Below are 20,028 nucleotides of genomic sequence, written 5' to 3'. Positions count from 1 at the left end.
TAATCTGAAAAAGGTTTACAATTCTACAACAAGAAACAAGAGATACCAAAGCGTATGTGACTTATAGTTCCATTCAAAATCAATGGAAACCGTTTAGAAGTTTAATTCCAGAGTCATCCCAAATTCTCACATGGACCATGATTGCGAATTTGTTTAGAAAAAATGGCAGTTAACACATGGTTCATCAAAAGGCAACTTTTAAAAGGTTCAGCATAAATTGGCACATAGAATAAAAATGGAAACTGGCCCTTGATTCACTAAGTAGTACCAAAGTAATTTGGATAAAGGTTGTCCATCCAATAAGAAATTGGATTAGGAAACTAGTGATTATATTTTCCACAATTTCAAAGTTCTCACGAAATATAGCTACAGGTAAGTGACTTGTCCCTCAGTGAGAGTTGGGGTTTGAAGCTATCAAGGTTCTTGTCATTGAGGCAGGTTAGTACTGTATTTTGTTTGTGGTTCTTGGCAAATAACAGAAATTCTGTCATGATTGGATTGAGCTTCAGGTAGGCCCTGAATATCGAGAGTTATATGTCATCGGCATATTGGTGAATTTTGTCTGTGAGTAGAGGGTCAAGCAGCTGAAGATGACAGGAGATAGTATGGAACCCTGCGGGATTCCACATATTACAGGGTCTTAATTTTTTTTCATCGAGAGCTGCCCATGTGAATAAACTGGTTTCAGTTGGATGTTTAAATATGATTGGTGTCTGAACCCTTAAAAAAATTTAAATATTGGTTAAAGGTGAGCTACAATAACAGCACAGTGTCTGTTTCATTGTGGACCACATATTATTGTCATTTGTCATCAGGATTTGTAATAAACAGTTTCTGACTTTCAATTTCTCTCTTAAAAAAGTCAACATATATGACTGCAATTACATACTAGACAGTTTCTGGACTGGAGCACAATGATCTGTCTACTGCACAAGTGCAAAGATGTCCAAGTAGATGGCTATGTTAAGGTTGCTCTTCCAACACCTTGATTTCAAGTGCCTAATTCCTATTGGTAACTTTGTTTGACGTTCGCGTATTGTAACATAGCTTTGTTACACATAGTGCCTCTTTGTCTTTCATTATTGAAGTGATGCCGATCCCCCTGTCTGGCTTCCCCTATGGGTTTGGACCACTGGGGGTAAAGGCTACTGTATGGTTATGGTTATTCGCTTGGCATTCGTGATAAAGCTTACAATCTTGTTTATCTTTATCACTTTAACTGTAGGAAATTGGTTCCACCGATTTAGTCTCCCTGGATATTTTGCAATTAACGACCTGTTTATGTGGACTTTTGCAGTAAGCAAGTCTCACTACCTGAGTAGGGTAATAGGACTGAGTCCTATTAGCCACTTTCTACCGTTTGTATTAGGTCTCTGCAGATTAGCTAGGGAAAGAGTCTCTGGGCTCATTCTACATGGACATGTGAGCTCAGGCTTGTGCACACATATGTCCTGCGCATATTAGACTATCATCTTGCATGGCCCACTATCTTTGCATAGGTAGCCACTTAATGGATTAGAACTGACCTCGTATAGGCCTTATAAAGTAAGTGGGCATTCATAGTGTAGGCCAGTAGTGCTTACTTAAGGTCTGTGTGCAGTTTCACACCACTTAGGCCTATGGGTTCAGGCAAGGTATAAATCTAGTGATTATAATGCCCCCGAGTGTTTGTTAGAGTCCCCATCATCATATCTACACCTATTATGACTAGGAGTGTACGTAATTCGTGTAATTTTTTCTTGCCTAATTACACATAATTACCACACAATTATGCATAATTATTTGTAAATACGCTCAAAGTGTAATCTAGCATGCACTTAGCTACTAAATGGGGCAGGTGATGCATTATTTGAAAATAGTGACAAACGTGTTCCTGCAGGGCTGGATTAATGATGCGGTACCCTAGGATTGACCAGGGCTTCCTGGCTTTTAGAAATTCACAACCCTACTTTAAAGTCATTGTACAAGAAAGAGACAGATGAGAGACACTCAACATAGTAGTGACAACTGCAAAAGAATGCCCATCTGGAAGAAGCCACCTGATGTCCTGCAAGGACTTTAACTCCAGATGACCCCCAGGAGCCGGGCCAGTGGTGCTGGCCCCTTAATGGGCTCTGATGGATTTGTGGGAATGGACTTGCTGGGGGACCATGAATGGTGGACCTTCTGTGCACTAGCCCTTGACTTCATTGACACATAGGTGGCGTTCAAGACGTCAGGAGGCTCTGGGACCTGGGGAGAGTGGCTGGGAGGGTGTTCTGCTGGCCGGCTGTGAAGGGGCTGTGAAAGATGACCACAGAAGCCAGAGAAGAGCAGCAGGAGCCAGGCTGAGGACAGGTCTGGTGCAGGGAGCCCGAAAATCCAGCTCCCCATGAAAAGCCCTCCTTTGGAGGCTAGGAGGCCAGAGAAGAGGCTTGTGGTGGCTAGAACTGACAAGCAGAAGCAAAATGAAACCTCTCTTGATAAAATTGACTTTACAAAGCCCAAGATACAGCCTGCTCTGCCAGAAGGACCAGTCAGAGAGTGAAGCATGTGGGGCTACAAATGGGTATTGAATTAAAACGTTGCTTTAAAGTTCCAAGGAGTTTTTAAAATTAGATTTGGAAAAAAAAAGTTACAAAATATTTTAGAGCACTCTTAAATTCTTGGAAAATTAAAATCTGTACAATGATTTTTAATATTTTGCAAGTAATTTATTAGCTAGTTTTGATTTAGAATTTATGATGAATTAAAAATACATTTTATTATTCAGTAATAAATTACAATAAATGTATAAAACAAAGAAAAACATACATAAACACCCCTTAGACATATGATTATTATTAATTTAAAATGTTATTGAAACACTATAAATATTATTCAAAAGCTAGGACAAAAATGTGTATTTTTAAAATACTACTAAAAAACTATTTTGAAAAAAAGAATAAAGTATTAATTTAAGAAAAAAAAATTGTAAAATATATTCTCAACATATCTTAACAAAATTGCAAGCTAAAACCTAGCACCAATAAAAAAAATTTAAAAGGAAACAAATAAAAAGCAATTTCAATACACTATTCTACCAAAAATCCTAATGAAGTAGGAAAAATACATAAACGAGGACTGGGAGGAGTTAAAATGTACCATTATATATCCACCCCTAAAAAACATCAGGGAAAGTGCATACATTGAGAGGGTCAGGTTTACAATTTTACCTCCAATAGAACAAACATTGTGTTGAGTGCATGGGGTGGGGCCGGTAGATTTACTATTGTTACTTCAATTAAACAAACACTGGGGAAAGTGCATACATTGCGGGTGGTAAATGTATTAGTGGTATTCCAATGTAACAAACATATTGGAAAGTGCATACATCGGGGGTCGGAATTTCTATATTGACTCAAGTCTAACAGATATTAGGGAAAATGCATACCTTTGGGGAGAGTATAAAAAACCACACATAAATAACATAAATAGGCATGCAACATTATATAGTACAAGTAAATAGATGATTAAAAAATTCTAAATATATTACATACTTTAAGAAATTCAAATCATTTTTAACATAACAAATATATCACAATTGAACAAAATTAAAATAATTCCTAACATCTTATACATATATAACATATAAATTAAATATTTTGTCTTAAAAATATATTTGTTAATATTTAATAATATTATATAGCTGTTTCTTTTAAATAAAAACACTTTGTTATTCCATTGCAGCCAAAATAAAAATTTCTTTCGCACATGTAGCATGGTATACTGTGCCTAAAAGATTAGTCAGAATCATTGGTTGTTGTTTTGTTTTTCAATCTCTCTGGTGGAGAAGTTCTTTATTCACACACTTCATCAGTGCGAGAGGATGACTTCTCTTTTCCTGTGTCGCAATAAACAAATAAAAATTCTCCAAAGGGTTACTGAAATAATCTCATGTCACCCCCTTATGTGGAGCAGGTTATTTATTCACTCAGTAAACTATTTAGTAAACTTCACTCTGGGCAGACTTTTTTTTGCTTGTAGAGATTCCTTCCTGTCTCACCAAACTTCCTCCTGTAAGACAGAGGCCAGTATTACATTGTTTCAGAGAAGCATGTGACTGGAAGGGAGGCACTTCTAAAGCTCAGACGTGGACATCCTAAAACTAGAAAATCCTTAAGGTGCCCCCACTTTGTGGACAGGATGCTGTTCACTCTCCTGGCCACACATTTGGCACTCACACCTAAAAGGCAACTTCGGTAGTGCAGCCTAAACCTTAGATGTTACATTTTGTAAATCCCTGCTAATTAAGGCTTTTAAGAGAATGAAACATAGATGATCATCTGATCTGAGTCAAAATCATCAGGGGTGTCCTACCATGTGTGAAACATACACAAGCCTACTGTATCGTCTAAGCAGTGTTTCAAGTCATATGGTGAAACTGACTACTGCACTTGCTGCCGCAGCAGACATAATTTCACAGGTTACACGAGACATTTACTTCCTTTTTTTTTTATGGCAACATGTTTGTTTTTTTCTTCCCATCCCTGAGAGTAACATGCATGAAGATACTCTGCTAAAGCCACTAAGGACAACTAGCATTAATTGAGTTCAGACTGGTAACGTACACTTGCTCTGACTCTATAGTCAGTGGATTGGCAATTTAGAAGTCCAGGAGAGCTGGCTGTCAGGCTAGGCAGGGTTTGTAAGATACTGGGTCAAGTTGATGAGAGCAGAGCCCTCAAGGAGTAAGCCAACACCTGGGAATTCAGGTGGGGGGTGGAGGGCTAACCAAGGCAGTCCCTGGTATTCATCAATGGCTGCCACTTTGTTATTCTGTCCATCTGCAGCTGCCCTTTGTTATTCGCTGCTTTCTTCACTGTAGTTGGAGATTTCTATCAGGTTGTGATCTGGATCCCTGAAGTATTTGGACAGGATCTCACCAACAGCGCCAGTGCGTGCCACCGGGCCTTCTTCCACTGCCACCCGGCAAGCCTCAAGGTGCTCCAGGACTGTGCTCAGTGGGTTCTGCGTGATCAGGCAGAGGTCGATGGAGCCCGAGGTGGGCTGATGAGCTTTTGGCTCAAACTCTTTCCCACACTCATGAAGGTTGAACTTCTGGTTCCCGAAACTCAATGCCTTCCGGTTTCCCTTGAAGTTGATCACGTCCATGCCAAGGACTCGGGAGTAGAAATTGATTGTCTTCTCCAAACTCTTCAAAGTGAGCACCAAATGGTCCAACCGATGAATGCGTAAGGGTGGAGACCCCTGACTGTACCATCAGGTAGGCAAGGAGGACCAGGGAAGTCCATGGAGTTGTGGCCTCACCCCACAGGACAGCCGGCGCCCGGCCCGGAGCAGGCTCTGAAGCGGCAGCATCTCCACGGGGTCGGATGGGTCCGGACACCGGTCTCGGTGCTGGAGAAGCATTTACTTTCTGATCCAAATCTCCTGTGGTGAAAATTTAGGAACATATAAGCAGCCCAATAATCAGGCGTTACGCTTGTTTACCCTTGCGTAACCATTTTACGCAAAGCCCTACTAATAACCTACGCCACAATGACAGTTACCCATGTTTTCTAAAATGTAGACACTATAAAATATAACATCTAAATAAAAACAAGCAGTTGACAACTACCTCCACAACGGCAGAGCCACACCCTGAATCAGTGCTTAAGCCCCAAATGTCGAAAGCCACAACTAACCAATGGCAACTCAGAGGCAAAACGTCTTTAACAAACTCATTATAACACCTCTTTTGCAACTGGTCTTCAGAACATGAGATCTATAGCTCGAGCTGTTCCATATTCTGCTAAAAATCTCTCCAACGAGAGTCACAACTCGCAGGCGCTGGATTGACCATGAATCAGTATAGTCACTCATAACAAAACATGCATCACCGAAAACACAAATAAAACAAATACACCCTAAGCAGGACCCATTTGAACACTTCACAGTACTAGAAGGTACGGTGAAGGGCGTGATTCGCACCAGAAAAGAAGAGTCTACAATCACATATGTTTTCACGTGTCTTCATCAACATCAGCAAAGGCGTAGTAGACATAAAATAATAGAAGCTGCATCAGAAGCGAAATATTGCAGATTACATTTTTTTTTTAAATCCCATGACATTCAGTGACATGCTGCATACATTTCTTTGCATTTACTCGCATACACAATGGGCTATTGATAAATGAAGCCGGAATTGAAAGCGCACTCGTGAGCTGCCTGACATGATCATCACATGACCTTTGGCATGCTGCGTGTTGAGAAGTTAAACATAAAGCAGCGACTAAAAAGATATTTGGTCTTCAAGAAACAGTACAGCAGGGTTCTTCAAAAAATAGATCAGCATTTCATTAGAAATAGAGCTGCTCTAAATTGACCTCGAACCTACAATGAACATGAATAAATCTTTTTTTTCACAGGAACCATTAACAGTTTTGTGTATAATTATCGTAATAGTAAAAAGTAGTTTTATTTATTTTAACAACCTTTAATTCATTAAACATTTACGTTGTAGAACTGGCTTGAAGGATGTTATGGTTGGAACAGTATGCCAGAACTAAGAAGTGGATGGAGGACGAGAAAGCTGCAAACTCCCTCGCTTATTCCATTGACTCTGTATCCTGATATGAAAAGAGGAAGAGCCAAACTTCCTTCTCCCCCGACTCCTTTCCTAATACTATGGATTACTGTGCTGTAAGCTTTCTCCCATCACCTATTGTGTGTTTTATGTATTTCCTATGTGGCCAGGGGTATGTCCAGCTGTGTCCTTGCTCTCTGTGCCATTGGAATCAAGCTATAACTGACTGATTCCACAATCAGGGTGAAACCGGTCTTGGTTTGCCGCTGTTCCTTTCCAGGGAGAACTGACCTGGCAGTTTGGGCCGGTCTGTTCAAATAGAGTCAAGCATTTTTTGCATATGGCTGGGTCTAATCTGAGGTGGCATGGTGGGCAAAAGAATAATGACTTAGAATGCTACCCCTGGTGGTTGTCATTGGTCAGACGTATTGTCAGTGCTAAATTTGAGCCGGTGGTTTCTGGTGCTTGGAACCTGCCCTGAATTGTCAGCACCAGAACTTAATTAACTGCTACATGGTGACACTGTTTGCATAATTTAGAGATGAGTTGAACAGCAATTGTTTATTAATTCAGTATGCATTGAAAACAACTAATACATGCCGCCCAAGTTATTTGTATAGCTTTGGGGGCCTGGAACAGTCTGAATTGTCACACTTGTAGCAGTGTACTGGTTAGTTGTTGTGTGGTACTGTCATTGGCAATGTTGGCAGTGGAAATGGGTGGTGCAAGCTGCAGAGGCTTTCTGACTAGAGCCCTGGCAATATTTTTTTTTACAAATTAAGCACTGCTTATTGCAAGCATTTCATACCTTTCATCACCTTAAGAATGTTTGTTACTAGTGCAGCTCTTTAGATGACTTTCTCATACTGAGTAGTTTTACCCCTGCTGTTGCTGTCTGATACTTGGAGTCCTTTTGAGAGCAGACTCTGTTGATCTCCATTATTTTCCTGTAGTGTGTGGGAGGTGCCTGTCTCCTGAAATAATCCTGCACTGCATTTCAATAGTTTAGGTTTTATGATTCATCATTTTTATTTCAGCCTTTTGCCTGTTCCCTGAGCAGCCCTCACCCAGGAAGGAAACTTGGTGGATGGAACAGGAGTTTCAAGGCTCTGGTTCACAATTCTTTTCCTACACTCTCTTTTGTAATTTTCACCTTGCAGGCTGCAGTGGAGGTCACCCCCCACCCTTACTAGCATGAATGATTATTTAATTAGGGTGCCTGCACGGCCTTTTGGATTCTCCTACTAAGTCCTCTTGTCCCTGCTGTTTATTTCTAGTACTTAGAGTCCTGTTTGGAGCAGACTCAATCACTCGTTTTTACTTCCTTGTAGTGTATGCAAAGATCCTCAATCCTGAAGGATGACTCTACTGCAGCCTCGCTGGAGATACACCACTTTTATTTGGTTTATGTTTTATGTTTCCCAGCTTTAATGCTAGCATTGTTAATTTACCCATAAAGTCCTCAGCCACCAACGCAGCTTGGTGACTGTAGCATCTTTTCCAGCCTTCGAGCATGTGGATGAATTATGCCACTAATCGGAGCTGCGATCAAATATTACTTTATTCTTCAGCCTCCACTCATTTCCTGTGAATTGCATCATACTTTGCAATTAACCACACCATAACCCTCTCTTCATAATATGTGTTTCCTCTTCAGATTCAGCCCAGACACAAGAGGGTTCTAGAGCTCATAACATCAATATGTTACATCTCCCCTTCTTGAGTAAAAAGTGGCAGGCATCACTGAAATCACATTTCTTCGATTAGTCAGCAAGGTGCTTGCACTGGTCTACAGGCTCAGGTGATCCAAGCTGATCGAGGTCCACCCTGATTGGACAGTGGTGACATAGGCTTAGTAGCATGAGACGGAACTGTTGGCAGGGTCACTTCAGGTATGGTTTCAGGACTCAATAAGTAAAGTGGTAGGAGTTTAAAATGTAATGTATCCCAAGTGATGCATTGTCTAAGACAGTGTGCTGTCATCATAAGTCCCTTGCATGCCACAACCTGTAACAGATCAGCAGTAAAAGGAGTGTCCATTTTCCATTTTGGTTTCTGCTTAACCATTACCCAGTGCCCTTGGTCAAAGACTCGCTCCTGGGCATTTCGATGCTGATCTGCATATGCTGTAATTTTTCTTTTCTGAGTTGGGTCGGTGTCTCATACTCTGTGAGTATTAACTGATCAATCCAGGGTCCATTAAGGTACTGTTGTTCTGATAGTTTATAACAAGAGGGAGAGGTCTTTTTATAAGGGCGATAGCCACTCCTAATGAGTGGCAGGTCAAGCCTCAGCGAGTGCCCTAAAGTATTGAGTGAGAACAAAAAAGGCTGGGCTGTTCCTCAAACTAAGGAATGTACGTGTCACTGTAGTTTCTAGGATGTTGTAGGGTCTCGTGGAGTCCTACAGCTGGGCATCCAGTTTTGTTGGATGTAATGCCCTCACACACCCTTTCAGGTGTCATGCTTCATCATCTGGCTGCTCCTCGTTGGGTCAGCGGTGCAATACCCAACGGGTGACACCTCAAAGAGGGGCTCTTTGGCGGAGATCTTCTATCCAACTGCCGTCAGGTGAAGTGTGGGTGTGGGGCGAAAATAGCGTAGACATGTTAGTGTGGGTTAAAATAAAGCTAGGAGTACCACGATCAAGTTTATTGTGGGGGTCCCCTGCTCTAATTAAAAATTATAAGACTAACCGGTACTCGCTGGAATATTATGCTTCCGATTACGGGTCTTGGTTCAGTTTGTGCTCTGATCCGTCGACATGTTTCTTGCGTATGTGCAGTGACTGGCGATTCTTCAGGACCTAAAATAAAGAATTATCTAAGGTTTCAACTGTCTACGTCAGTGTGATCTAACTTAGTATCTAATGTTAAATATACATACAAGTGTATTCTCTAACAGGAAAAGTGTTCCATGTATTGTACCTGTGTTGAGCTGCATCTACCTGAATTGGGAGAAAATGAGCAAATCACAACAGGTTTATAATAAAACATCCATCGGGTGACTCTGTACATTCCTTGTGTCATACTAGAACAAGTGCAGCTAGCATGTGGGTTAAAACCAATGAACTGGTGTTCGTGAAATTCCTCAGTGAGCAAAAATTGTGGGCATGCTCCTGTGGAAACCTGAAATTAAAAGCTATTTAATAAAAATCAATGCAACAGCAATAACATAGGTGGTAGGGCATCTAACTCACCTAATAGGTTTAGTATACAGACAGCAACAGTATCCGGTGGGTTGTACATTGGGTTCTGTCATCCAACATGTGGCGGGGCATGGGAGGAAACCGTAGTTATAGGCTTGTAACTTATGGTGTGTACAGCTAGGCTGGGATGGTGTCTAAACCAGCATTCACAGTTGTAGTGTCTAATGATATTAGTTGTGTGTAGACCACTAATAAATCTAAATTGGCATTATGTCACTATCCAACCACGCTGTTGTTAACCCCTTCGTAGTTCCTAGAGGTGGGTGTGTGTGTATATATATATATATCAAAGGAACTCATGATATGGGCTCTAAGTTGCTCCTTAGCACCTATGCACTCATTAGTTGTGTCAGAAAGTAGCTCGATTTATTGAAACTCGTGCCGTGAATTGAGGGAGATAAGTGACCCTGTAATGTGCCGTTGCTCCGAGGTTCTACCTCGATTTAGCAGATCGTGCGCCCATCCCTTAATGTCGGTGCACTCAGTGTGTGGGCCCCCATGTGGAGATAGTCCTAGGGCATACCTATCACAGACTCGCAAAACAAGTCTGAAGGCTAGTGTGCCAACAGAATGATATGGGTTGATTAAGGTATCCTTGCAAAATTCGTTTTTAAGTGCCTGAGTACTATAGACCTATTGTAACAGCAGTACCAAGCATTCGCAGCATCAACGAGTTTACATGCTAACTGTTCTGTTCCTTTTCCTAAGTAGACCGCGGTGCCCCAGCCTCAAGCTAGCGTTAATGAGGCCCTGTGGTATCTGTTGCGTACAATTGTCACAGTTGTGCCTTAAGCAGCGTGTCCCTCCTTGGTTATGGTTAAAACACGGCCTGGTATTTAAAAATGGAGAGCCCCGAAGGGAATCGGGTCGGCCTTATCTAAACCAACCTTGTTGAAGCGGACAAATTCACTTACTTGTTAACGCCCGTGTATTCTTCTGTGGCACCTACCCCTTGCCGCCGGATCTGGGTGGTGATAGGGAACCCGGCGGCTCTTGCTTATCATTGCGCAAACCTGTCACGTGGTCACGTGACTGGGCAAAATGTGTATGACACGTGACCGGTGTGGTATTCTGGCGGCCATGATACAGTGGGGTTATACTGTTCAGATCGTGTGATCACAATTACTTACATTGTTCAGTTTTAATGTGTACTGTGTAATCAAACTCTGCGTTCAGATTGATTTTTTTCCGTGTCCTGTATAGAAGGCACAAAGGTAAAAACGGGCGGGGAATAACCACGCATTGTATTACATTAACCCTCCTCAGGTCACATGACTGTTGGCGTTTATCAGGTGGCCATGGCAGAGTGGAGCTCTAAAGTAGACCCTGGTTGTGCGCTCTGCACTTGCCCCCGTGTGTAGGCACGTTATCCTTGATTGATGTTCACTTTATAGTGCAGGCAGTATGGATGAGGGGGCAAAGCCACCTAGGTTCCCCCAACTGTGGTGTGCCCCTAAGTAGGGTGGAGGGCAGGGTGCGGCGGGTCTGGCGGTGAGGGGTAGGTGCCACAGAAGTCTACACGGGCGTTAACAAGTAAGTGAAATTGTCCGCTTCAACTAGGTTGGTTTAGATAAGGCCGACCCGATTCCCAGGGGGGGGTCTCCATTTTTAAATACCAGGCCGTGTTCTAACCATAACCAAGGAGGGACACGCTGCCTTAAGGCACAAGAGTGCCAACTGTACGTAACAGATACCACGGGCCCTCATTAACGCTAGCGTGAGGCTGGGGCACCGCGGTCTACTTATGACAAGGAACAGAACAGTTAGCATGTAAACTCGTTGATGCTGCGAATGCTTGGTTCTGCTGTTACAATAGGTCTATAGTACTCAGGCACTTAAACACGAGTTATGCGAGAAAACCTTAATCAACCCATATCATTCTGTTTGCACACTAGCCTTCAGACTTGTTTTGCAAGTCTGTGATAGGTACGCCCTAGGACTATCTCCACATGGGAGCCCACACACTGAGTGCACCAACATTAAGGGATGGGCGCACGATCTGCTAAATCGAGGTAGAGCCCAGGAGCAACGGCACATTACAGGGGCACTTATCTCCCTCTATTCACGGCACGACTTTCAATAAATCGAGCCACTTTCTGACACAACTAATGAGTGCATAGGTGCTAGGGAGCAACTTAGAGCCCATATCATGAGTTCCTTTGATATATATATATATACACACACACCCACCTCTAGGAACTACGAAGGGGTTAACAACAGCGTGGTTGGATAGTGACATAAGGCCAATTTAGATTTATTAGTGGTCTACACACAACTAATATCATTAGACACTACAACTGTGAATGCTGGTTTAGCCACCATCCCAGCCTAGCTGCACACACCATAAGTTACAAGCTTATAGCTACGGTTTCCTCCCATGCCCCGCCACATGTTGGATGACAGAACCCAATGTACAACCCACCGGATACTGTTGCTGTCTGTATACTAATCCTATTAGGTGAGTTAGATGCCCTACCACCTATGTTATTGCTGTTGCATTGATTTTTATTAAATAGCTTTTAATTTCAGGTTTCCACAGGAGCATGCCCACAATTTTTGCTCACTGAGGAATTTCACGAACACCAGTTCATTGGTTTTAACCCACACGCTAGCTGCACTTGTTCTAGTATGACACAAGGAATGTACAGAGTCACCCGATGGATGTTTTATTATAAACCTGTTGTGATTTGCTCATTTTCTCCCAATTCAGGTAGATGCAGCTCAACACAGGTACAATACATGGAACACTTTTCCTGTTAGAGAATACACTTGTATGTATATTTAACATTAGATACTAAGTTAGATCACACTGACGTAGACAGTTGAAACCTTAGATAATTCTTTATTTTAGGTCCTGAAGAATCGCCAGTCACTGCACATACGCGAGAAACATGTCGACCGATCAGAGCAGAAACTGAACCGAGACCCGTAATCAGAAGCATATTATTCCAGCGAGTAACGGTTAGTCTTATCAATTTTAATTAGAGCAGGGGACCCCCAGGATAAACTTGATCCTTGTACTCCTAGCTTTATTTTAACCCACACTAACACGTCTACGCTATTCTGGCCCCACACCCGCACTTCACCTGATGGTAGTTGGATAGAAGAGCCCCTCTTTGAGGTGTCGCCCGTTGGGTATTGCACCGCCGACCCAACGAGGAGCAGCCCAGATGATGAAGCATGACACCTGAAAGGGTGTGTGAGGGCATTACATCCCACAAAATGGATGCCCAACTGTAGGACTCCACAAGACCCTACAACATCCTAGACACTACAATGACACATACATTCCTTAGTTTGAGGACCAGCCCCGCCTTCTTTGTTCTCACTCAATACTTTAGGGCACTCGCTGAGGCTGGACCTACCACTCTTTAGGAGTGGCTATCGCCCTTATAAAAAAGACCTCTCCCTCTTGTTATAAACTATCTACTGCACGGCTCACAACCGTGGGAGTACATTCAATTGGGTAAGATCAGTTCTATCCCCCGCCCAGCCCGGCCCCCTCTGTCTACAAGAGGGTACCTTCACCATTCACATTTGGGTGGTTTTTACCTCACACTTTCACCTAAAATCTTCACCCCCATAAGTTGCCCCGCCACCGAAAAATCGTTGGCCAAGGGTTGAGCTTCGGGGAAGATGATGCAGCAGCAATCCTTAGGATACCTTCCATCCTTGGTCTAGAGAATGAAAGTGCCACAGGCAGCAATTCAGCTGACTGGCAGACTCTCGCAGACTTGAAAAGAGAATGGGTGAGAATTTCCCTCCATGGCGCACTCATGGCAGAATATTTTAAGGCTAAGATAGCACCCAATGGAATAATCGTCAAGAACTTTCCCAGGATATTTTGGGAAGATGGCCAGTTTAAAATAGAATGGTCACAACTATCCTGGAAGTGCACACATGATCTCTTGATCTTGATAGGGAATACAGCTAAGCGCCTAGCTGATGAACTACTAGTGCGTATCCAGACCTTGGAGAGCACACTCAAGAGTTCTGTCCCAAACCCGGGTTTCAAGACTAAACTAGATGAGATTAACAAGGAACTGACCGACCACAAGGAATACCTGATGAAGCAAAAAATCACTAAGTTGCAGAAGGACATCCAACGCTTCGAGAAGGAGAAAGTTTACCCATACCTGAAAGCGGACTACGTCCCCCCAGGTACAGGCTACCTCTCTGACTCAAGCGCCAATTCTTCAAGGAGAGGCTCAAACAGTGATAGCAACTCAAGTGGGGATGATTGGCAGCCTCGCCAGCGTAGAGGGGCAAGAGGGGGTAGACGAGGAAAATATAACTACCCCCACCCTCCTTACCAGGGACCTCCCTTCTGGCAATATCCAACGTTTCCACAAACAATACCGCAATTTAGTCCTCAATATCCGCCACAGTTCGTCCGACAAGTTAATAACCAACCCTTTTTAGACAGAGGCTGGGGCAGAGGGCGAAAGAGAGGCAACGGGCCAGGCAAGAGAGTGCAGGGGGAGGATGCCCAAGCACAGGGAATGGACACCAGCAGCAAAACCAGCAGGAAGTGAGCTTGGTAGTGAATCTTTCTACACGCCAACTCACTCCAGATGAAGAAAGGGTCCTACAAAAGGGCTTTGGATTTGGCCCGACCCCTAGAAAAGACAGCTTCTAGCAAACAGTTGAACTACAACAGTTCTTTCGAAAAATTAGACTCAAGGCTTTCTTTGAGGGGAAACCGAAGGAAACTAGTGAAGTCTCAGGCCTCCGCAATGCCTCAACCTTTACACCCCACAGCGGATTGGTCCTCAATGAGGTACTGACCTATAAACAGGCAGTACTGAGGGACATAAGAGCACTCACTGGAATCAACAACCACACCAACATCTCCAAGAAAGAAATGAAGGTACTGGAGTCTCTGACCAGTGACTCAACTATCACGATAAAACAGGCGAACAAGGTGGGTGCAACGGTGTTAATGAACACAACAGACTGTGACAAAGAGTGTCATAGGCAACTGAGTGACAGACGATATTACACATCCATTCCCCAGAACCCGACCAAACGCCTCAAAAACACCATCTCAGGAATGGTGGAGTCAGCTGAATACCAGGGTTGGATCAGCAAGAAGAAAGCAGAATTTTTGGTAAAGAAAGACCCGAGGGTCCCATATTTTTACATTCTCCCTAAGATCCACAAGGGGATAACACCAGTACCAGGTTGCCCGATAGTTTCTGGGATTGACTCAGTGTTGGAACTCTTATCGCAATTTTGCGACCACTTTCTGCAACCCCTGGTGAGACATATCCCCTCTTACATTCAGGACACAACGGACATGTTACGCCTACTACATGACTTCGAAGACTGTGCCCAAATAGACTTCCTCATCACTCTTGACATGGAGGCCCTCTATACCAACATCCCCCAGAGGGCCACACTCGAGGTCATTGAGGAAATACTTAATACAGGCCCGTGGGAATCACCAACATCTACCACATTCATCATGGAGTGTGCAGAAAAGGCTCTTACTGAGAACTACTTCGAATTTAAGGGCCAATACTACCACCAGACACAGGGAACCTTGATGGGGAGTACCTTCACCCCTAGTGTGGCCTGTTTGTACATGGCTGATTTTGAGGTTAAGCACATCTCCCAACAGACAAACCCGTACCAGACAAACATAAGACTCTGGAAGTGATTTATAGACAACATCTTGGTCTTCTGGGCGGGTAACAGAGAATCTTACACCAAATTCTTCAGTTGGATAAACACACTCAATCCATACCTGAAGTTCACCATGACGTCATCTGCTTCCCAGATCGCATTTCTAGACCTCACCATCATGATTGAAGGGGGTAAACTTAGCACAACCATGATCAGGAAGAGCACTGATTGCAACAGCCTCTGCACTTCACAAGCCACCACCCCAGAGCACTGAGAGTCAACCTACCTTTTGGGCAGTTCTTAAGGGTCAGGTGCAACTGCAGCAGCTTGGAGAGCTAAAAGACAGAGTCCACGATCCTCTCCAGAAACCTAATTGACAGGGGTTACCCTTCCAGGGAAATCAATAGAGCCAGGAAAAGGGCACAGCACAACCACAGGGAGAGCTTGCTAGAACGCAGAGTAAAGGAGCCCTTAGACAACCAAGCTATGACATGTGTCACAACGTTCACACCAGCTTCCAACGAAGTGAGGAAAATTGTAAAACGACACTGGCAGATCCTGAACACAGGAATCCTGGAACTGGAACCACCCCGGTTCTCATTTAAAAGATCCAAAAACATCAAGGACATCCTGGTACAGACGAGACCAAAGAAAAAAACTTCAGGAGCACAAAACCACCCTCTGGCAATTACCCGCAGTTACGGGATATTACCCCTGCGGGAGTTGTAGTGCCTGCCCCTTTACTAAAACACACAAGACAATCACACTGTCCGACTTCCTTACCTGGGAGTTGAGGGGACATATGAATTGTAACAGTGCCAATTGCATTTATCTCTTAATATGTCCATGTCAACTGTACTATATTGGGATGACGACTAGCCCAATCAAGACACGCATTTCCGAACACCGGAGCATCTTCCGGTGTAAAAAGAGCAACACTAAAATGTGCAGACAATACATTGAATTGAACCATACTCTGAGTCCTGACTCACTCAAATGGTTGGTCCTGGAAGCAAACCCCAGAACATCCAAACAGAGCTTGTTCTTTAAAGAACTAAGTTGGATACATAGGCTATCCACGGACAGCAGAGGCCTAAACGAGGAAATACCGTGGAGTGCCTTGTAAAAGAGCCATAAATACAGGATTACAAACCCAGCACATTACAGCTGACATACTACAGCCTGTCAGTTATGTCACAATAATATATAAGAAATAATGGGCCTTCCGGGTGGCACTTCCATACACCTCCTCTAGCCGGTTGTTGTGACTTAGTACTAGCCACCGCACCCTGCCCTCCACCCTACTTAGGGGCACACCACGGTTGGGGGAACCTAGGTGGCTTTGCCCCCTTATCCATACTGCCTGCACTATGAAGTGAACGTCAACCAAGGATAACGTGCCTACATGCGGGGACAAGTGCAGAGCGCACAACCAGGGTCTACTTTTGAGCTCCACTCTGCCATGGCCGCCTTTTAAATGCCAACAGTCATGTGACCTGAGGAGGGTTAATTTAATACAATGCGTGGTTATTCCCCGCCCGTTTTTACCTTCGTGCCTTCTATACAGGACACGGAAGAAAATCGATCTGAACCCAGAGTTTGATTACACAGTCCACATTAAAACTGAACAATGTAAATAATTGTTATCACACAATCTGAACGGTATAACCACACTGTATCATGGCCGCCAGAATACCACACCGGTCACGTGACAAAAACATTTTGCCCAGTCACGCGACCACGTGACAGGTTTGCGCAATGATAAGCAAGAGCCGCCGGGTTCCCTATCACCACCCGGATCCAGCGGCGAGGGGTAGGTGCAACAGAAGTCTACAAGGGCGTTAACAAGTAAGTGAAATTGTCCGCTTCAACTAGGTTGCTTTAGATAAGGCCGACCCGATTCCCTGGGGGGGCTCTCCATTTTTAAATACCAGGCCGTGTTTTAACCATAACCAAGGAGGGACACGCTGCCTTAAGGCACAACAGTGCCATTTGTACGTAATAGATACCACGGGCCCTCATTAACGCTAGCGTGAGGCTGGGGCACCACGGTCTACTTATGACAAGGAGCAGAACAGTTAGCATGTAAACTCGTTGATGCTGCGAATGCTTGGTACTGCTGTTACAATAGGTCTATAGTACTCAGGCACTTAAACACGAGTTCTGCGAGCAAACCTTAATCAACCCATATCATTTTGTTGGCACATTAGCCTTCAGACTTGTTTTGCGAGTCTGTGATAGGTACGCCCTAGGACTATCTCCACATGGGGGCCCACACACTGAGTGCACCGACATTAAGGGATGGGCACACAATCTGCTAAATCGAGGTAGAGCCCCGGAGCAACGGCACATTACAGGGGCACTTATCTCCCTCCATTCACGGCACAACTTTCAATAAATCGTGCCACTTTCTGACACAACTAATGAGTGCATAGGTGCTAGGGAGCAACTTAGAGCCCATATCATGAGTTCCTTTGATATATATACACATATCCCCCTCTAGGAACTACGAAGGGGTTAACAACAGTGTGGTTGGATAGTGACATAATGCCAATTTAGATTTATTAGTGGTCTACACGCAACTAATATAATTAGACACTACAACCTTGAATGCTGGTTTAGCCACCATCCCAGCCTAGCTGCACACACCATAAGTTACAAGCCTATAACTATGGTTTCCTCCCATGCCCAGCCACATGTTGGATGACAGAACCCAATGTACAACCCGCCGGATACTGTTGTTGTCTGTATACTAAACCTATTAGGTGAGTTAGATGTCCTACCATCTATGTTATTGCTGTTGCATTGGTTTTTATTAAATAGCTTTTAATTTCAGGTTTCCACAGGAGCATGCCCACAATTTTTGCTCACTGAGGAATTTCACGAACACCAGTTCATTGGTTTTAACCCATATGCTAGCTGCACTTGTTCTAGTATGACACAAGGAATGTACAGAGTCACCCGATGGATGTTTTATTATAAACCTGTTGTGATTTGCTTGTTTTCTCCCAATCCAGGTAGATGCAGCTCAACACAGGTACAATACATGGAACACTTTTCCTGTTAGAGGATCCACTTATATGTATATTTAACATTAGATACTAAGTTAGATCACACTGACGTAGACAGTTGAAACCTTAGAAAATTCTTTATTTTAGGTCCTGAAGAATCGCCAGTCTCTGCACATACGCGAGAAACATGTCGACCGATCAGAGCACAAACTGAACCCAGACCGGTAATCAGAAGCATAATATTCCAGCGAGTACCGGTTAGTCTTATAATTTTTAATTAGAGCAGGGGACCCCCAGAATAAACTTGATCCTGGTACTTCTAGCTTTATTTTACCCACACTAACACGTCTACGCTAATCTGGCCCCGCACTTCACCTGACGGCAGTTGGATAGAAGATCTCTGCCAAAGAGCCCCTCTTTGAGGTGTCTCCCGTTGGGTATTGCACCGCCGACTCAACGATAAGCAGCCCAGATGATGAAGCATGACACCTGAAAGGGTGTGTGAGGGCATAACTTCCAACAAAATGGATGCCCAACTGTAGGACTCCACGAGACCCTACAACATCCTAGACACTACAGTGACATGTACATTCCTTAGTTTGAGGAACACCCCAGCCTTCTTTGTTCTCACTGTTGTTCTGATGACACTCCAAAATAGCAAGGTGGATGGACTCTCACCAGTTGTGAAGGGAGGGGTGGATCTATAGACCTGGATAGCCTGGCACAGGGCTTGTTTCAGATCAATTCCCTCCATGGACGCTCATAAATAACCACCTTGAAGGTGCCCATGGATCGTTCAACTACACCATTGGTTTGGGGTTAGAGAGGTGTACTCTTTTGGTGTTTGACATTGAGTCAAACAAGAAATCTTTGACCTCTTTGCTGATAAAGGGCAGCCATTGTCAGATTTGAGGAACTTGGGGATATCCCAGGTTGCAAAGATGTCCTCAAGCCGTTCAATTACTTTGAAATGGGTTGTCAAAGATAAGTCTTCCATCAAGGTAAAACAAGAATATTCATCTATGACTACTATGAGATGGTGTCCATTTACTAAAGGCCCAAAAAAATTAACTGCAAACCTCTCTCAAGCATGGGCAGGAAGGTCAGACATTTTTACTGGGTACTGCATCACCTGGGAGACAGACATTGCAAATGTGGCACGCCTTCAGCTCCTTCTCGGCTCGTTTATCTAGCCGAGGTACCCTCACTTGATCTCTTAGGGCTCTTTCTGTGGCTACAATACCACAGCGTTCTTCATGGGCCAGCTCAATGACCCACTATTTAGGCTTCCAGTATTGACAATTCTCCGCCCCCGCAATATTATGTCGTCTTGGGTGACTGCTAACTCATCCTGTGCATTTTTTAACTTTTGGAGTTCAACATCATAACAAAGGGGCCGGGCACTTCTCCTCCATGTTTGCATCATAAAAAGATATTTGATTATGGTTATGTCTTTATCTCCATTGGTTAAAGCAATAATTTGTTCCACAAACAGAGCCGCTGGTGTGCTGGATCTCAAAATATGCTTCAGTTGTCTTGGATGTCGAACTGCGATGATGTAGCGGCACTAGTGAAAACTAATCTGCTGAGTTTTGATCCTTCCCGAGTTTTTGCATGATCTGATGTTTGAATTCT

The 20,028-nt window shown here is 43.7% G+C and overlaps 1 protein-coding gene and 1 pseudogene across 2 annotated transcripts in view; one reads left to right on the top strand and one right to left on the bottom strand.

Annotated features, from left to right (window-relative positions):
* The window catches only part of DGKB (diacylglycerol kinase beta), a 1,755,973-nt gene that overhangs the window by 63,764 nt on the left and 1,672,181 nt on the right, over positions 1-20,028 (top strand). The window lies entirely within an intron of this gene.
* LOC144785602 (glyoxalase domain-containing protein 5 pseudogene) lies at positions 4,794-5,382 on the bottom strand (annotated as a pseudogene).

The sequence above is a fragment of the Lissotriton helveticus genome, chromosome 10 (genome assembly GCF_964261635.1).
Source record: "Lissotriton helveticus chromosome 10, aLisHel1.1, whole genome shotgun sequence".
In the NCBI taxonomy this organism is placed as follows: Eukaryota; Metazoa; Chordata; class Amphibia; order Caudata; family Salamandridae; genus Lissotriton; species Lissotriton helveticus.
This window is presented reverse-complemented; position numbering and strand designations above follow the sequence as displayed.